The 13,819-nt window shown below is 44.5% G+C and overlaps 1 pseudogene across 1 annotated transcript; it reads left to right on the top strand.

Annotated features, from left to right (window-relative positions):
- The first annotated feature begins 319 nt into the window (after nucleotides 1–319).
- Nucleotides 320–13,137, top strand: LOC311122285 (protein unc-13 homolog A-like; annotated as a pseudogene). Its single transcript has 15 exons — nucleotides 320–1,128; nucleotides 3,308–3,398; nucleotides 5,018–5,064; nucleotides 5,361–5,439; nucleotides 7,081–7,155; nucleotides 7,284–7,503; nucleotides 8,347–8,574; nucleotides 9,140–9,281; nucleotides 9,476–9,645; nucleotides 9,961–10,076; nucleotides 11,332–11,495; nucleotides 11,706–11,859; nucleotides 12,002–12,070; nucleotides 12,660–12,749; nucleotides 13,003–13,137. The product of its transcript is annotated as a protein unc-13 homolog A-like (transcript).
- The last annotated feature ends 682 nt before the right edge of the window (nucleotides 13,138–13,819 follow it).

The following is a 13,819-nucleotide window of genomic DNA, read 5'->3' on the forward strand; positions in this document are numbered from 1 at the left end:
TGGCGTGTGATCAGAGCATCCACCAATAATCTCTCTCTCTACTAAAAATGAAGACTTCCCTGTTACTACACCACATAACCCCCAAACTCATGCATCTGAACACATACTAGCCTATCCCTAGGTCCAGGATGCCTTAGTTTGTTCCTCTCCCCTTTATCCTAGGTTAACTGTGCTCCCTCACTTTAGTCCCCAAAAAGAATGTCCCCTTAACATGCGCTCTGGGCCCATTTGGTTGTTTATTTCTTTAGTGTTTTTCGTCCCCGTTCTGCTCCATGTGTCTGTGTATCTGACTGTGGTCCATCTGTCTATCTGTCTACAGTCCTACAGGCAGCAGTCGCTATGCCTCCTCTGGGGAGCTGAGTCGAGGCAGCTCCCAGCTCAGTGAGGAGTTTGGCCCTGAGAACGAGGGGAGCCTGAGGGGCTCTGTGGAGCTCTACGACGAGAACGACTCTTACCACTCCTGCCACTCCTCTGTCAGCTACGACAAGGAATCGGCTGGCTGGGACCCCGATGAGCCCGAGGTGGTGTACAGCGACGAAGGGGGCTATGTCAAAGATGGCGGGGAGGAGGGGGCTATTTATGATGAGGAGGAGGGCGAGCTCTACGAGCCCGAGGAGGGAGAGGGGGAGTTCAACTATGAGGGAGAGGAGGAGATGATTTACGAAGAAGATGAAGATCTCTACCCTCTGGACGGCACGCTCAGCGAGGACCAGGAGCCGCCCTACACCCCCACCCCCACAAGCACGGCCCCCACGCTGGCCCCCGAGGCCTCCATCACCAGGCCCCCTCTGGAGAAACAGGCCTCTCTGAGAGAGCAGCAGCCCGAGCCCTCCACCCTGGCCCCCCACCACCCAGGCCCAGACCATGCCCCCTGTCCAGCCCCCTGTCACCACAGCCTCCACCAAGCCTCCATTCACCCCTATGATCCATCCATCCCTCATCCAGTCCCCAGTGCCCACAGCCCAGCCCCCTGCTCCAGACACCCCAGCCTCCAGTGTCTGATGCCCTGGATGATATCCTCCTAGACCTCCAAGAGGAAGAGCCTCTGTCTTTAGAGCAGGAGGTCCCTGTGGTGGAGAGCCCCCCAGCAGAAGTCCCAGCAGAGAAGAGCGAGACTCCTGTTGTCAGGTGAACCCTCAACCATCCACTTCTGTAGTTATATACAGTGGGGGGAAAAAGTATTTAGTCAGCCACCAATTGTGCAAGTTCTCCCACTTAAAAAGATGAGAGAGGCCTGTAATTTTCATCATAGGTACACGTCAACTATGACAGACAAAATGAGATTTTTTTTCTCCAGAAAATCACATTGTAGGATTTTTAATGAATTTATTTGCAAATTATGGTGGAAAATAAGTATTTGGTCAATAACAAAAGTTTCTCAATACTTTGTTATATACCCTTTGTTGGCAATGACACAGGTCAAACGTTTTCTGTAAGTCTTCACAAGGTTTTCACACACTGTTGCTGGTATTTTGGCCCATTCCTCCATGCAGATCTCCTCTAGAGCAGTGATGTTTTGGGGCTGTCGCTGGGCAACACAGACTTTCAACTCCCTCCAAAGATTTTCTATGGGGTTGAGATCTGGAGACTGGCTAGGCCACTCCAGGACCTTGAAATGCTTCTTACGAAGCCACTCCTTCGTTGCCCGGGCGGTGTGTTTGGGATCATTGTCATGCTGAAAGACCCAGCCACGTTTCATCTTCAATGCCCTTGCTGATGGAAGGAGGTTTTCAGTGAAAATCTCACGATACATGGCCCCATTCATTCTTTCCTTTACACGGATCAGTCGTCCTGGTCCCTTTGCAGAAAAACAGCCCCAAAGCATGATGTTTCCACCCCCATGCTTCACAGTAGGTATGGTGTTCTTTGGATGCAACTCAGCATTATTTGTCCTCCAAACACGACGAGTTGAGTTTTTACCAAAAAGTTATATTTTGGTTTCATCTGACCATATGACATTCTCCCAATCCTCTTCTGGATCATCCAAATGCACTCTAGCAAACTTCAGACGGGCCTGGACATGTACTGGCTTAAGCAGGGGGACACGTCTGGCACTGCAAGATTTGAGTCCCTGGCGACGTAGTGTGTTACTGATGGTAGGCTTTGTTACTTTGGTCCCAGCTCTCTGCAGGTCCTTCACTAGGTCCCCCCGTGTGGTTCTGGGATTTTTGCTCACCGTTCTTGTGATCATTTTGACCCCACGGGGTGAGATCTTGCGTGGAGCCCCAGATCGAGGGAGATTATCAGTGGTCTTGTATGTCTTCCATTTCCTAATAATTGCTCCCACAGTTGATTTCTTCAAAACAAGCTGCTTACCTATTGCAGATTCAGTCTTCCCAGCCTGGTGCAGGTCTACAATTTTGTTTCTGGTGTCCTTTGACAGCTCTTTGGTCTTGGCCATAGTGGAGTTTGGAGTGTGACTGTTTGAGGTTGTGGACAGGTGTCTTTTATACTGATAACAAGTTCAAACAGGTGCCATTAATACAGGTAACGAGTGGAGGACAGAGGAGCCTCTTAAAGAAGAAGTTACAGGTCTGTGAGAGCCAGAAATCTTGCTTGTTTGTAGGTGACCAAATACTTATTTTCCACCATAATTTGCAAAAAGAATCATTAAAAATCCTACCTATTTTTTCGCAATTTGTCTGTCATAGTTGACGTGTACCTATGATGAAAATTACAGGCCTCTCTCATCTTTTTAAGTGGGAGAACTTGCACAATTGGTGGCTGACTATATACTTTTTTCCCCCACTGTAGTAATGCTGGCCAGAACACCATTTACTATTTACTACAACTTTTACCTCTACAAAACTATTTATTGCAACTTTTACCTCTACACAACTATTTACTACAAATTTTACCTCTACACAACTATTTACTGCAACTTTTACCTCTACAAAACTATTTACTACAACTTTTACCTCTACACAACTATTTACTACAACTTTTACCTCTACACAACTATTTACTACAACTTTTACCTCTACAAAACTATTTACTACAACTTTTACCTCTACACAACTATTTACTACAACTTTTACCTCTACATAAATATTTACTACAACTTTTACTTCTACACAACTATTTACTACAACTTTTACCTCTACACAAATATTTACTACAACTTTCACCTCTACACAACTATTTACTACAACTTTTGCCTCTACACATCACATTGTACTACAATAGACTTTTATCACTATCCACCACTGCCTTTAAAACAGAGCGAAGTTAGATTATTTTCTACCATCTAAGTATCTTCACAATGAATGAGCACCAGTCTGAATACCCCTGTACATTTCTCTCCCAGCTATCAAAGGCCCATCATGGAGCCTGGTCCAGACAGGGCCAGGGCCAACTGGCAACGGCTCTGCAGCAAGGTCCGACTACAGCTGCAGCAGGTGAGACAGCCTGTGTGTGTGTGTGTGTGTGTGTGTGTGTGTGTGTGTGTGTGTGTGTGTGTGCGTGTGTGTGCGAGTGCGAGTGCGAGCGCGACATGGACTCATGGATAGACGTAAGTAACATAGTAAACGTAAATCCTCCATTTAGTATGATATGTTATGTTTCGTATGATATTAATTTGTGGGTGGCCATCATCCATTTCGTATGATATGTTATGAATTACGATATGTATGACTTGTTACAAATTCCACTTTATGGTGGTTAATATTTGCTAGGAGGTTAAAGTTAGCTAGGCTAGGGGTTAGGGTTAAGGTTAGGGTTAGGGGAAGGGTTAGCTAACATGCTAAGTAGTTACAAAGTACCTAAAAAGTAGTAAGTTCCAAAGGGTTCCAAAAAGGTTGCTAATTAGCCAAAATGCTAAAGTTGTCCGTGATTCGAACACCCAACCTTTGGGTTGCTAGACATTCGCGTTATAGGGGAAGGGTTAGCTAACATGCTAAGTAGTTACAAAGTACCTAAAAAGTAGTAAGTTCCAAAGGGTTCCAAAAAGGTTGCTAATTAGCCAAAATGCTAAAGTTGTCCGTGATTCGAACACCCAACCTTTGGGTTGCTAGACATTCGCGTTATATGCCCACCCATCCTCCCCAACCAACCTCCTTCCTTTTATTTTAACCTTCTTTCTTATGTAACCATACCAAATGTAACATATCATACTAATTTTAGTGTCACAGATTTACATTTACTATGTTACGTCTAGTCTTTGAGACCAGGCTGGTGTACGTGGGTGAGTATGGATGGACTTTCTATGTGGCTGCTCTCTCTGTTTCTCGCCATAATGCTGTCACTCCTTCATATGTCCCTGCCCTGAAATGTATCTTCTGACATCTGTGCCTCTTCAGTTTTGTTTCATTCACTTCTTAATCCTCTGGTGGTCTGTCATTAATTCCAGTTTATATTACCCTTTAAATTGTAATCCAGTGGTTATTTTTGCCTGGCTTTATTTTGTTAAGATAATAGTTTGTTTACCCCTGTTTGTATACCATTTCATTTGTTTTCTTTTCAGTTTTTTTGCCACCCCCATAGCGATTTGCATGTTGTCCGTTCTGATTGGCCAGGGCTGGAGCCGACTGCCAGGTGGGTGTGTCCGTGGTTGCTTGTGAGCGCTGCTGGTGACAATAACGTGAATGTCAGTGTTTTTGCGTCGTGCTCTGAACACATAGAGAGATAAAGAGCATGTCTTCCTGTTATAGCACAGATAGAATTACTGGAATGGTACTGCAGATAAGGATCTGTCACAAATCCACTTTCAACCATGGCCTTCAAACACAAAGGCCTCCCGACTGACGTCAATGGACAGTGAAATCACCCGAGGCATCGCTCTCTTGTCTCTCTTCAGTGTTTTATGGCTGACATTATGGACTGTTTTCTGCCCAATTAAACACATCATTTTGATTTTATAGTAATAAACTGTGGGAGACTCCATCTTTGTTATTGTAGCGAGACAGACAGCTAGTGGCAGATATGAGATGTAGTAGACCTAATAAAACCATTTCCAGGCATACTATGTGCCAATCACTCCTCACCCTGTCTCACCCCTCTCTCCCCCTTATCTCCACAGGCAAGAGGGGAGTCGGTTGGGATTTGCTCCCTGTTGCTATCAGCAGGGTAAGTGTCTGTCACTATCACACCCACAAGCATGCTAATAAAGCTTCACAACATGAAATAATAACACAACTGCATGACATTTTGAGCAAATAATTGGAGTGCAGTTGGTCCCAGATCTGTTTTTGTTGCATATGGTCATTGTCATACAAACATGGCTATACAGCATAAATCAATCTGGGATTAGGTTAAAGTATTTGTTGCTCTAATTTACAGTGTGTTTATATGTTAGTGGTGGAAGTGGATGAGGATTTTGTGATAATAGGAGTGCTGTGTTTGTGTGGTTTTTCCCCGTGCAGGGTGGGTGGGGCGCTGTATAGCATTGACAGCATGCCGGACCTCCGCAAGAGGAAAGCCATGCCTCTGGTCAGGGACCTGGTCAGTGTAAGTTCTCTCTATCTATCTCTCTCTCTCTCTCTCTCTCTCTCTCTCTCTCTCTCTCTCTCTCTCTCTCTCTCTCTCTGTCTCTCTCTCTGTCTCTCTCTCTGTTTCTCTCTCTCTCTCGCTCTCTCTCTCTCTCTCTCTCTCTCTGTCTCTCTCTCTGTCTCTCTCTCTGTTTCTCTCTCTCTCTCGCTCTCTCTCTCTCTCTCTCTCTCTCTCTCTCTCTCCGGTCCCAGGGACCGTCACTCTGTCCTCTCCTCTCTCTGACTGCTCACCCTGGATGTGTGGTATGTTAACCAATTGAATGCTAGAGGAGAGTGGAGAAAATAATCCTGGATAGCTACATCCTGCTGTACTGTACGTGAACTCTTAGAAAAAAGGGTTATTTGGCTGTCCCCATAGGAGAACCCTTTTTGGTTCCAAGTAGAACCCTATTGGGCTCCAGATGGAGTAATGCCACAGGGGCTTACTAGGCTATTAAACTCACACCAAATAGATGGCCTAGTCCTTGTTCTATCCATCCGTGCCAATTGATCTGACTTCAAGGTTTTGCGTTGAATGGCTCTGACAAGCTGGAGGCCTGCCAGACTATACTTCCAGCCCAGCGCTCAGGTGGCTCGGGTCCAACGTGAGCTGTAATGAAGAATTACCATACCGGACAAAATCGCTCAGCACTTTGTCTCTATGAATCCAGCTTACTGTCAAACTGTACACCCTCCCACACACACACTAACTGCCTGAGTCTGATTCATCCAGACCAGGTAATGTGCTGACTGGAACTGAATCTGAATGTGCAACAAAGCCAGACTAATATTCGGCCAGTGTTCTCAGACACGGAAGTATGGGCAGGACGATGGCTCTCTCCCCTAATGCTGACTACCTGTGTCTCTCAGACAGTGTCCTAACTCTCTGGGTTTTAATGGTGTGTATACTTCAACATTGTTAAGGAAGTACGTTCGTTTTCCACTCTGTCCTTAAGGGCCTTTGTCCTACCCGTGTACAAGACTGTTTACGTGCCATGTTTTCGTCTTGTGTGATTAATAGGTCTAGATCTTTCCTCCCACCCAGTATTTCATCAACAAAATCAATAACTCTCCCCGATCTAGTGATTTTTCTGTCCCTTGGCACATTTATCACGATCACTCTGTATCTGTTTTGAAATCGCCATTGTGGCCATGTTTGTGTCTGTAGCTAGAGTTGTTTGACATGCCCCTTTTAACACTTGTTTCTCGTTCTGTTTCCTCCTTCCTTCACATGCACTGTTACAGGCTATGGTGAGTAACACTGGGTTCCAAATGAAAAGGGAATGTTGAAGCACTTTCATTTCAGATACCCATGACCCCTTGTTTCTTATAAACACTTGGGGAGAATACCGCTGGACTGCATTATGACCTACTGGCTTAGATGCTGTACTGAGATGTATTTTGTTCCAAACTATGTTGAAGATATTAAAGTATGTATCAAGAACAATATACTTTTCTCTTTGAGCAAAATCGAAGTTGTCACTATGTTTTAAAAGTGCTTATTGAATGTATTTCAATCCCAGTATGTACTGAACTACTATATTTTAATCTTATCTCTTCATTCATTGTCATTCACTCCATTCATTCTTTTACCCCCCTGCCTGCCCTACCTCAGTCCCTGGCTCAGAACTCCAGGAAGGCAGGGATTACATCAGCCATGGCGTCCAGCACTCTCAATAATGAGGAACTGGTGCGTTTCTGGCTCTTTCTTTTCTCTACTCACAGTATATGCAGATAGTGAACTTTTTTCTCTCTCATAGATTCCACTAAGTCTCTGACTATAACTTCTCTCTCCTCTTCTGTTTCCTTCTCTTGTAGAAGAGCCATGTGTACAAGAAGACCCTGCAGGCTCTGATCTACCCCATCTCCTGCACCACGCCCCATAACTTTGAGGTGTGGACAGCCACCACTCCCACCTACTGCTACGAGTGTGAGGGGCTGCTGTGGGGCATCGCCCGCCAGGGCATGAGATGTACCGAGTGCGGGGTCAAATGTCACGATAAGTGCCAGGACCTACTCAATGCTGACTGCTTGCAAAGTAAGTAGAGCCATGTTGATGTTGCTCAGTGAGTCGTAAAGTTTTGTTCAGTTAGTGCCAAAACATAATATAGTGGTAAAACATGAAAAATAAAGTTGGAAAAAATGTGGTTATAGGTTTGTAGTACGGTAACTAACAACACCAAACGTGTGAGGTTACTTCTGTAATTTACCTTACCGACTGCTGCTTTGGATAAGAGTGTTGTTAACTAAAAGGCCCCTTTGACTGTTATACTTCAAACTCTGTCCTCCTCTCTCCTACATCTCTCATCCCACTCTCCTTGTCCTCCCCCCTCTCATTTTCTCACTCCCACTCTGCTGTCTCAGGCACTTTCTATCTTGTTTGGTTTTTCTGGAAAGGAAATTAAAAGCCATTTTTCTTTCCTTGACATCCTCTCCACCTTTCCAACTCTTCATGGGCGTTTCACAGGTCTGCAGATACTGCCAGAGTACACATCCATAAATCATACTGCGTACTCTGTCTCACAGTGTTCTGATGATAGGGCACATTTGTTCTTATAGATCAAATCTAATCAAGATGTATTTGAAGTGCATTTAAAATTGCAACGTATTTTACAGCAAAACAATAAAAAATGCAGGAGATGAAGTAAAAAAACGACAGAAGGCAATAAAAGAGATGAATAAAAGAACAATAAAACAAAAATAACAGTAAAAACATAACATGGTTGATGTTATGCATCATTTGTATACATTCATCCTATGTTTATTCCCTTCAACCCAAAGAAAACTGTTCATGTCCTCCACACAGCATAATAAAAACCTTCTAACTTCGAATGTAACTCGATGAATCAAATCTGACCCTCATCGCTCTTGTCTACCTCAGGGGCAGCGGAAAAGAGTTCAAAGCATGGGGCGGAGGACAGAACCCAGAACATCATCATGGTTCTGAAGGACAGGATGAAGATCCGGGAGAGGAACAAGCCAGAGATCTTTGAGCTGATCCAGGAGGTGTTTGCCATGGTCAAAGCCACTCACGTCACCTACATGAAGCAGATCAAACAGAGCGTACTAGACGGCACCTCCAAGTGGTCGGCCAAGATCAGCATCACAGGTGAGAGAGAGAGAGGGAAGATACCAGGGCTTCAGAGGGAGTGCTGATCTAGGATCAGGTCCTCCCTGTCCGAATCAGAATCACAAAAATGATCTTATTCATTATGATCTAAAAGGCCAAACTGATCCAAGCAGTCCTATTCTGAGACGCTTTGTGAATAGTATGAGTCCAGAACCATCCATTTGTAAAGCTCTGGCAGATGCCATTGGGAGTCTGACTCCATCACGAGTCACGACACACATCATCCACCTCTCTCCTCTTGATTGTTTGCGTTCCAGTTCTATTTGTTGTAAAGGTCACACTGTGCTGTAGACCGTTGAGTCACTGTCTGACACGAAGGAGACGAATCAGATAAGTCCCTTGAACGTCTATATGAGGAGGGATGAGTGATATTCGTCTGTAGGTAGGAAGGGCAAAAAATCAGAATAGGTCAATGGGAGTATATGGAAGGGAGAACTCTCTCCACCTAGCCTCATAAACTAGACTGACCGCTGTGTAGTGGTCCGTCTGTTTAAACAAGCTATGCTCCAGCCACACTGACCACCTGATGCTGTCCCCTCCACAGTGCTGTGTGCCCAGGGCCTTCAGGCCAAGGATAAAACCGGCACGAGTGACCCTTACGTCACGGTCCAGGTGGGCAAGACCAAGAAGAGGACCAAGACCATCTACGGCAACCTCAACCCTGTCTGGGAGGAGAACTTCAACTTGTGAGTACTATAAGAGAGAGAAAGTACTGGACTGAAATAACATTGAAGGTTGTGTATTCACAGGTTATGAATGGGTCACAATTAATGCATATGTCCAACTCTGAACCCATATGAATAGATGGGATTGGTGGGTCCTTCAAACAGGAAATGACATAGTGGCGTCTTCCTGTCTCGCTCTCTCTTTCTCTCTGTAGTGAGTGCCACAACTCCTCGGACCGGATCAAGGTGCGGGTGTGGGACGAGGATGATGATATCAAGTCTCGGGTGAAACAGAAGTTCAAGAGGGAGTCAGATGACTTCCTGGGTCAGACCATCATCGAGGTCCGCACGCTGAGCGGAGAGATGGACGTCTGGTACAACCTGGGTCAGTAGGGGAAAGACCTGGGGAAATATTCACTTTGTTGAAGCTCTACTTGTAATTCTAATACTATGTGTCAATTAATCCCATAAGGGATTGGTTGCCAACTGGCGATTTGACATGAAAATAAAATGTCATTCATTCTAAACTAATAAACCAAATCATTGAGTCCATAAAATGACTTTCTAGGTATCCATTAGATGAGGCACACTTGGTGAACTAATTTGGGTGAAAGGTTGAGGTCTTTATTAAAGATAGTTGTTGTTAGGTTGACTGTGGTATGTGTTGACTAAGGGTCTTGTCTTTTGTCCCTCTCTGCAGACAAGCGTACAGACAAGTCAGCCGTGTCTGGTGCCATCAGGATGCACATCAATGTAGAGATCAAAGGAGAGGAAACAGTCGCTCCATATCATGTCCAATACACCTGTCTGCACGAGGTAAGCTGTGTGTGTGTGTGTGTGTGTGTGCGTGTGTGTGCACGTGTGTGCGTGATTATGCGCGCGAGCGTGTGTGTGCTCATGCCTTCAGGTGGCAAGTGAGATTAATGAGCCCAGTCATCTTGGTTCATTTAGCTGACTGATGTAGCAGTCTTTCATTGAAGTGGCCGTTTCAGATTAAACAGAAGTTAATATCCCATAAAAGTGTCACTGTCTGCATTGCTCTATCAAGATTAAGACCACATCAGATATAAAATACCACAGCTATTTCTCCCTCCGACCTTCTTCAAATATGGAATTATCTACCATAGTTATGCTAAATGATCATTCCCTATATCAGAGTTCTCCAAGTTTTGTGAGACCAATATTTTATTTTTTTAGTTCATTTTATTTTGTATTTTATTATTGGACATTAAAAGACTGTAAAATAAACCAGCAAATCAGCTCCAAGTGATTTTAATTTAGGAAATCTGTTCCAAAGTATTCCCATGCATAATAGAGAGATATGTGATCATATACAAAGTTTGAAATTATTATGTTTTAGTCAAATATTATATCTGTTTGGGCTTCTTGCGGTCAATTTGCAGTATACAAACTATTTGTAATTATGTTCTGTCCCCCTGACCATACGCTCAAGAAAACCCATGGCTAAATCTAGTGGATGATCACTGTCCTATATCGAGTCATTACTTGGTCCATTACTCAGGACATAGTTTGCAAACAACTGAACTTAAACAGAGCTAAAAGTACTATTGAATTGCACTGTAAATAGATTATCTGTAGCAAATTCTCTTAATCTACACAATGGCTTAACACACATTGTAATGGTGAGTCGTCGCACTGCATGATTCAGATCTTTATGTACTCCCTAAGCAGAAACGGACAAACACGATTTGAGAAAATGAACTGCAATTTTTAATGGCACCAGTTGACTTTTAGCTAGGTCTTTTTAATTTGTCTAAATTTGCACTAAGAATTTGAACATAAAATCAACTGATCCATTTCTAATGAAATTAATGTAATGAATGGCAGCCCTGGCCTGAATTAATAATGAATTGAACAACCCACTGAGCACTGAGCAGTCAGTCAGTCAGTTATAGAGTATGACGTGCTCTGCTCTGCTCTCCTGCTCAGACATATTCACCCTGAGATCATGCCCACCTGTATTCAGCCTTAGCCATTTCAACTCATTGAAATCATAGTCTGGATTGATTAACCCCTGCATTTCTCTTCCTCACTCTCTCTCCCTCCCCAGAACCTCTTCCACTTTGTCACAGATGTGCAGAGCTCTGGTGTTGTGAAGATTCCTGATGCTAAAGGGGATGATGCGTGGAAGGTGTACTTTGATGAGACTCCTCAGGAGATAGTGGATGAGTTTGCCATGCGCTACGGAGTGGAGTCCATCTACCAGGCTATGACGTGAGCTCAAATTTACCCACCCTGTCACTGGCACTTAGCAATAGCATACACATTGCCAGATTGTAATGTGTTACGAGGGCACATAGTTCATAGTTGTGTTTAGGATGATACTGTGGTATAACATCACAAGGGAATGCTTGGGTTTTATATGAGTCAGCTTCATTAATACCAAAGTGATAATGTTTATGCCGTGTGTGTGTTCTCCCTCAGTCACTTTGCCTGCCTGTCGTCTAAGTACATGTGCCCGGGGGTTCCCGCGGTAATGAGTACCCTGCTGGCCAACATCAATGCCTACTACGCCCACACCACCCAGGCCACCAACAACGTGTCGGCCTCTGACCGCTTTGCCGCATCCAACTTCGGGGTGAGTCACCCCAAATTAATGAGGGGTGGATAGAGACAAAAAAGATAATGCAATGCCTCAACTCTGTGTTTAAGGTGAGCCAATGGATATGCTAGCTCTTAGGCTAATGTGTTGTGGTGTTTAATTTTTTTTTTTATTACAGAAAGAACGATTTGTGAAGCTCCTGGATCAACTCCACAACTCTCTGAGGATTGACCTGTCCATGTACCGGGTAGGCTACTCTTGACTTTCACTCTTCTATTTCTCTCTCTGTCTGGTTTTCTATCCGTGTCCTTACCTACCTTTATCTCCCTCTTTCTCATTCAATCTAGTCTCTACTGTCTCTCTCTTGCTCGCTCGCTCTCTCTCTCTCTCTCTCTCTCTCTCTCTCTCTCTCTCTCTCTCTCTCTCTCTCTCTCACTCAAGCAAAAGTCTCATATTTGTCTGCATTTAGAACAGTCCCATAAGATAATTAGACATCTCATAGTGGCTGGGTCTCAGTGCAGGGAGACCTCTCTCCTTGCTCTCTCTCACAGAAACACATACACACACTCCCTCTCTCTCGCTCTCTCTCTCTCTCTCTCTCTGTGATGTGAGAAATGAGGCTGATGTGTTAATTGGGCTGACGACTCCTCATACACACAGGGTCAGTGAGGTGAAGAGCTGAGGGTTTTAATCTGGCCTGGAGTCAATGGAAGAGACTGAGACTGCTGCTTCAGCAATACAGCATTGGCCAGTTTATACAACATTGTCTGCACACACACATACACACACACACCACACACACACCTCACTGTGGATCTATTCTCTGTGTGTAACAGAATAACTTCCCAGCCAGCAGTTCTGAGAGGCTGCAGGACCTCAAGTCTACTGTGGACCTGCTCACCAGCATCACCTTCTTCAGGATGAAGGTAACTCTCTTCTCTTCACTCCTTCCTCACCTTGGATCGCCTCTGCTTTGCTCTGATCAATACATGTTCCTCTACTCACATTCTCCACTCTAATGTTGGTACCACATGTATCTATTCTTGTTTACACTGTACAGTATCGCGACACTACCTGCTCTTATCAGACATGCATCTTGACTGAGTTCCTTTGACCCAGTGTGGTTGTATGGGGCTTTCCTAGTCTGAGGATCCTCTCTCTGTCTGTGACTGTCTTCAGGTCCAGGAGCTACAGAGTCCCCCCAGAGCCAGTCAAGTGGTGAAGGACTGTGTCAAGGCCTGTCTCAACTCCACCTACGAATACATCTTCAACAACTGCCACGAGCTCTACAGCCGTGAATACCAGACAGATCCGGTAAGCTGGGTGTGTGTGTGCACACGCGTGTGTGCGTTTGTGTGCGCATGTTTGTGTGTGTGTGCCAATGCGTGTGTGTGCGTATGTGCTTTGTGAAAGTGCGCATGTTTGTGTGTGTGTGTGCGCCCATGCGTGTGTGTGCGTATGTGCTTTGTGTGTCTGTGTCTCTGTCCGTGTCATTAGCACCTCAGGTCTCCATCAAGCCTGTACAGGATTTATATAGGGATTTACAAGCCTTGTTTTTGCCTCATTAAAGTGGGGCGATTCATTCAGACTCCCTTCATGAATTTCAAAAGCACATTTTCCTTTGAATAAAACCTTCCATCCTGAGGGGCCCATATTTTGTTGAAATCTTTGCTAGATAATTCTTCAGTTTGAACCCCTGCGGTGGTAGGAATACTTTTTTCTGACTGTCAGCTCTTTCCAAAGGACTAAACCGTGTACATGTGGTTTGAGGGGTTCGTCAGCTCATTAGAGTTGAGCGGTAGCGATGAGAGATATAACAGAAAAACTATGGAGCCAAATATAGGAGAGTCAGAATCGGGCTGAATCCTAACTTGATATCTGCACTCTTAATTAACTTCAAACTCTGAGTTATGTGTGCATATCTTAAGCTACGATAGTAGCCCATGTGATAGTATCCCAGTGACTGAGTGTGTTTTGGTTTTGTCCAGGCCAAGCC

Source organism: Coregonus lavaretus (assembly GCF_964263955.1).
Source record: "Coregonus lavaretus genome assembly, contig: HAP1_SCAFFOLD_9561, whole genome shotgun sequence".
Classification (NCBI taxonomy): domain Eukaryota; kingdom Metazoa; phylum Chordata; class Actinopteri; order Salmoniformes; family Salmonidae; genus Coregonus; species Coregonus lavaretus.